The sequence below is a fragment of the Cupressus sempervirens genome, chromosome 10 (assembly GCF_028749045.1).
Source record: "Cupressus sempervirens isolate cs-2001-9-10 chromosome 10, ASM2874904v1, whole genome shotgun sequence".
Classification (NCBI taxonomy): Eukaryota; Viridiplantae; Streptophyta; class Pinopsida; order Cupressales; family Cupressaceae; genus Cupressus; species Cupressus sempervirens.
This window is the reverse complement of record NC_143127.1, coordinates 841717405-841723317: the sequence shown is the minus strand read 5'-3', so window position 1 is coordinate 841723317 and position 5913 is coordinate 841717405. Positions and strand designations below refer to the sequence as shown.

The 5913-nt window shown below is 34.8% G+C and overlaps 1 pseudogene; it reads right to left on the bottom strand.

Annotated features, from left to right (window-relative positions):
- Positions 1-828: 828 nt before the first annotated feature.
- Positions 829-2915, bottom strand: LOC149536612 (laccase-4-like; annotated as a pseudogene).
- Positions 2916-5913: the final 2998 nt, after the last annotated feature.

The window sequence follows — 5913 nt, the reverse complement described above, 5'->3', positions numbered from 1 at the left end:
CACATAGCTACAAGGTTTTCTCCATAGTTACATCCACTCTTCTTGAGAGCCCATTTGCAAAACCTTCACAAAGTGTTGTACCTTATGAACCATTTATTAGGAAGACCCTTAAGCTCATCAATATATAAGTAGGGGATATTTTCCACAAGAAGTTAAATTGTGATGATGCTATCGGGATTTAACTGTCTAGTTTTTGTGTCAAACTCATTGACTCATATTATTAGAAAATATTTCATACTTACTAGTTTATCTTTTTTATATATTTTGAAATATATATCATAAAAGGATAATGTATCTTTGTATCTTTCCTAGATTGCTCAAAGATTTGGACATGATTTCTATAATTAGGTATTTTTTGTATTAGTTGAATTAGTTTACAAAAAAATAAATAAACAAAAACATAATTATTTTTTAATGTGGATAAATCATGGTCAATTCTAATGTCTATTTTTCAAAGATAACAAGATCAAACTCTTATTTGAAATATTTGAATACTGTTTGACAGTATACTTAGATTTAAAAAAAAAAAAATGACCACTTTAATTCCTTGAACAAAGAACCAAATAGATGAATTCTATAACGATTTATATAACTCTTAATCAATACTGTAAAAATTTAAATATTTGAAATTAATAGGAATACTATTTTAGAAAGTCAAATTGTTTGAAAAGGGTTCTGTAATTATAGTGCACCTCTTATACCTGTAGGCAAAATGCACTAAAGACAAAAAAAAGTCAAATATAATTCTTTTTCAAATTCACAAAAACAAAATTTTTTCAAATTTTTTGTTATGTTTTCATTTTTTTGAAATTTAGTCAATGGTACAATTTATAGGAAAGATAAGGAGCTTCTATAGACATTCACATTCTCCCATCTCTCCCATCTCTCGTTTATAGAAGTATAGAAAACAAACACAGTATTTAAATGACTAAATAAACAATTGATGGAAATCATACCTGGATTATCAGCTAGGAACCTAAGAGCTACCCAACCTCCACTTAGAACTCCCACTGTGTAGTTTCCCGTACCCTGACCCACGATGAAGAAGTTGAAGCCGTGCAGATGGAAAGGATGGCTCTCGAGGGTCACAATGCTGGTGTCCTGCAGAACTAGCTGTACACTCGTGTTAAAGGGAAGGCACCTCAACTCTTGTGTCGTTGAGGGTCTGTGTGTTGTTCGGCGGCGTGCCCGTATAGCTGAAAGGAAATGGCGGATTGTCAGGGAAAGTGGTATTGTAAACTCCAGTGGACTGGTTAAAATATTATGGCTGTAGAAGAGCAGTTGTGGGAAGAATGAAGGATATATTGTTAATGGAAGCTGCAAACTTGGTACCATTCGGGCCTTGACATGTTTGTCCTTGGGGGCACTGCTTTAGCCCCAACCCCACTGTGAATAGAAACTGTTTATCCACCTTCTGAGGAACAGCTGCTGGTGGAAATTTTGGGTTGCCTAAGCTTCTCATCTTTTGGCTGAAATTAGCGGCAAAAGAGGTGTCATTCAGGGCTGGAAGCGTAGGCTTCATCATGGGAAGAGAGGATGAGGACGAATTAACACTGGAAACATACTCTACAATTCCAGCACTGGTTGAGTTATCAAAAACTGCCGTTCCCGTAGCAAAAGGACCCGCAAACATGAGGAATGTAGCATTGGGTGGCTGAGACATGGCTGTCAAGAGGACGTTCGTAGTCTGACCAGGAGTGATCAGAACAACGTTGGTTTGGAAAGGCTTCACATACACAGCGTCCACCTCTACAACTGTCAACGTGTGATTGGCAATTGCAAAAAAACAAGTCATCATTGAGAGCGGCATTAACGAAGTTGGTATGTTCCCAGGGATCACTTTGAGCCTGAACGTATCTGCAATAAATAGGAGACCTTTGTTACATTTACATTTAAACATTAAATGAACAATGACAACCAGTCTTTTCACGTCCCATCCATTTAAACAAGCCGTACTTACCGTTGGTAGAGCAGTTGTTCATAAGTCCAGGGAGTCCATTGATGGTATATGCATCCGACACATTAGCTTGCGCCCCACTTTGCATTGCCTGATTGATAACAGTCTCAGTGTCTGCATTCCACCACTCCCCTGCAGTATGCAACATAACAACACTATTTTCATTTTGAATTAATTAGGACTACATTGTACGACGTCAACATATTTTTTTGAAGGAGTACTGAAGGGCATACCAAAAACAATAGGCACCTCCTGTTGTGGGCGAGGAAATGGGTAAGAAGTATTCTTTTTGGGATGGATGATAATGGGCCCATGTAAGCTCGCTCGCAAACATGAGATGTGGGCATACCACCACAGTGTTCCTCTCTGCCTTTTGACAATGAATTTGTACACGTAACTTTGCCCGGTCTGAATTGGGCACTGAGTCACATAAGCAGGACCATCCGCCCATCCAGATCTAAGCTGCCGAATTCCATGCCTGAGTAATGTAAATGAATTCGTTAGGACCATTAGGAGACATAGGACCATCAGTATACAATATTATTATTTTTATGAAGTAAATAACTGAGCAGCGGGAGCAAAAGAGATACCAATGTATGCTAACATTGTTTTTAACATTCACAACCACCCGATCTCCTTCTCGTGCAACTATTGAGGGGCCCAGATATTGCCCATTGATGGTCAAGAGAGCTTTCGTAGTGCAGAGACGAGTCACATTCTTCATTTGGATCTGCAGATATGTACAGAAATGTTTAAATCATAGCTATCCGACCTGGAATGAAACTAACAAAAATAGAATAAAATACTTCAATGATTCCCAAACGATAAAACGGTAACCCACGTTGAATTTGTAGCGACGTGTAATCACGGTATGTTTTGCTGATACAAATTGAAGAGTGATCCACAGTGCCAAAAGTGGCAACACTAGGAGGCGGCCATAACAAGTCTTCATTCCGAGAACCAGACAATAGTTCCTCTCTTAGGGTCTGATCTCAACTTTCGAACCCTAAGTATTTGCCAAATTATTTTTGGCCTGAGATGTGATAATATGTTTCTTTCTGGTTGTATATATAGATACAGAAATTAAATCAATTGTCTAGTCTTTTCGCTTTTGTTGGATAGGCTGGTAGGCAATACTGATATTTTAACACGACCATTAATCCATATGACTTTACATTTAACAACTGTATTTATCTATCTCATTTTCTTGACCTTTCACTATCTCATGGTATTTGTTTGGTATGGAGATCTTGGGGGGATTTCTATCTGGAGTGGCAATCAAACAAAGCTTGCGCCCGTTGAACACAACATCTTTTCCATTTTCATTTAAATACATTTACAATAACCTTATGCTGGTCTACCAACAAATGCTGAATTTTTTTTTTGTTATTGGAAATTTTCCAGTTAAAAGGGTTCACTTCCATGTGGTCTAGTGTGGTCTTAAAAAAGGTCTTGTCGACTCAGTCCAAACCTCCGATCCCTGTCCTTAAGACAACATCTGTCACTCATGTTGAACTATGAAAATTGTATTAATCAGCGTAATTGATAATGTGGAGTGAAATTTATCCTATTCAAAGGCCTTTGCATTCAATTGGAATGCACAAAATGACAGATTGGGTCTTCTAATATGTAAGCAATATGTTAAAAAAATAATAAAGAAATATGTACAAGCAATATTACATTAAATGTATATAAATGACAAATGAGAGTTTGATGAAGAATTTATGTTGTACAAGGCTAATGTGATTGCATGCGAAGTTTATGGAAATCTAGAGACTTTCCATGGCTTGTGCCGATATGACTATAGTAAAACAATTAAATTAGCTGATAAAATATTTGTGATCTATCTAACAACCTTCTTTGGTGTATGTACTTTGGCTAACCACAATTTATTTATTGCATATCATTATCCCTTTGGAAAGGTTGTAGAATACATCTATGATTGATGCAAGAATAGTTTGTGTTTTTTGAAAATATTGCATCATTTTGTTTATGTTTTATGTTCCTCTTTTCCTGTTTGGGGGTTTCGTGTGGTCCTCTTTGATTATGCATTTTATCTTGTGAAGTTTCAGTAGCTTATAAAAGACATAATTTGGATCGTTCTCCTACAATTTTGCATTATTTGGATTCTTATTCAACAAGTTCTCTTTATTTTTCTCTTAGGTTGTTTGTTTTTCATTGACACCTTGACTGATTGATGGATTTTTGTTGGGTGTTGTATGATTCATATGTGTGGTGGTTTGAGGTTCTTTATGCAGACTCATGCATTATGTGTGGACCTATATCTTCAATCATATATTCTTATATGCTTATTTTCTTGACTACTTATCCTATGTTTGAATTCTATCCTATTTTTGCAACTTGGTTCCTAATTATTGGAAAACATAAATCTTTTGGGCTAACTTATGTATCATATGTATGCTATTTATGTAATATTCTTGATGTCTCAAGCATAGACAAGATGGTTGGAAGATATAGAAGTTAAGATGTTGTGCTTATTATGATCGTGCTTTGGATTTGTATCTATTGTAAGGCTACATCTGGGTAGGCTTGTTGTTCAACATGTTTGATGCTCATTTGGTTTAATTATATCCCCTGGTTATAAAATATTTTGATGTTTCTTCCCTATGTTTATTCTTTCTCCTTTGTTGGAAAACTCCTTTAAAGGTTCCCTATACTTTAATTGTAACAATGATGCTTTAGTACAAGGTTTTAATTATAGGTTGAGTTGTATATTTCAATCAATGCATGTTTGCAACATCAACAATTGATAAGTAGGAGATGATTTCCACAACACTTGGTGAAGGTTTTGCAAATGGGGTTGCAAGCTTTGGGTTTAATTGTGAAGGAAACTCCGCAGTTAAGCGCGCTCAGGCTGGAGTAGTACTGGGATGGGTGACCTCCCGGGAAGTCCCGGTGCTTCACCCCTGTGAGCATCACCTAGATCCAATGAGTGCTAAGTGTTCCATTTATTCTCATGAGAGATGGATTCATGTTGAATCACTACTCATGAAACATGGGTCATCGAGTTTGACTCAAAAATCACACAGTTAAATCCTGATATTCACATCACAACATCAACAATGTTTATCATCTATTTAGAGTGGGGTATTTTTGATGATTTATGTGAACAACAATTTATAGTACTTATTGAACATTACTTTGAGTTGTGCAATATTTTTAAATTATAGAGTCAACAATATATTTTTAATATGATTGGAAAATACATTACTTCTAGGTTATTTAGATAGTAAGGTATTAAATCACTAGAACCCTTGTTGATTTAATAACCAAATACATTTCTTATAGTTGACAAGCTAAGATGTGGTATGACTCATCATTTATTGCCTCAAATTTGGGTTTATCCATACAAAAAATATTATGTTACTTATATTAATCCATAGGCAAGGTAGTTTTACTTTTAGTGGTTGATATTTTTTTAATTTCTAGATGAATTAATTTTTTTTGATGATATTTTTTGTTTTCCTCAATAGCTACATATTTCTACCACAATCATTTCCTTCAACAATATAACAATTTCTCCTTTGATTTATTTTAGATATTATTTTTTTTCTATTTCTATGTGACATAGCTACATTATTTAATTATCAAGTTTTTTAATAATCATAACATTTTTAATAAAATTTTCTTTCAAGGTTAACTATAAGTAGTGGAGCAATTTTATATTTACTTATGAAAGTGACCTCTAGTTAATTCCCCATTTGTAAAATGGATTCATATTCCTACCACACCTTGTGAGAATATTATTTGAAGATATATAGGGATAAAGCTTTTATAGTGATATTTTGGAGTCACCTATTCACTTTGAATGCCCTTGCAATAGTTGGACTGACATTAAATATTTATATAAAGATCATGATCTCCACCCAACACTTGATGAATTTATTTTCAATTTTTAAAAATCTAATTCCATGTTTAAAGAAAAAAGCTCATGT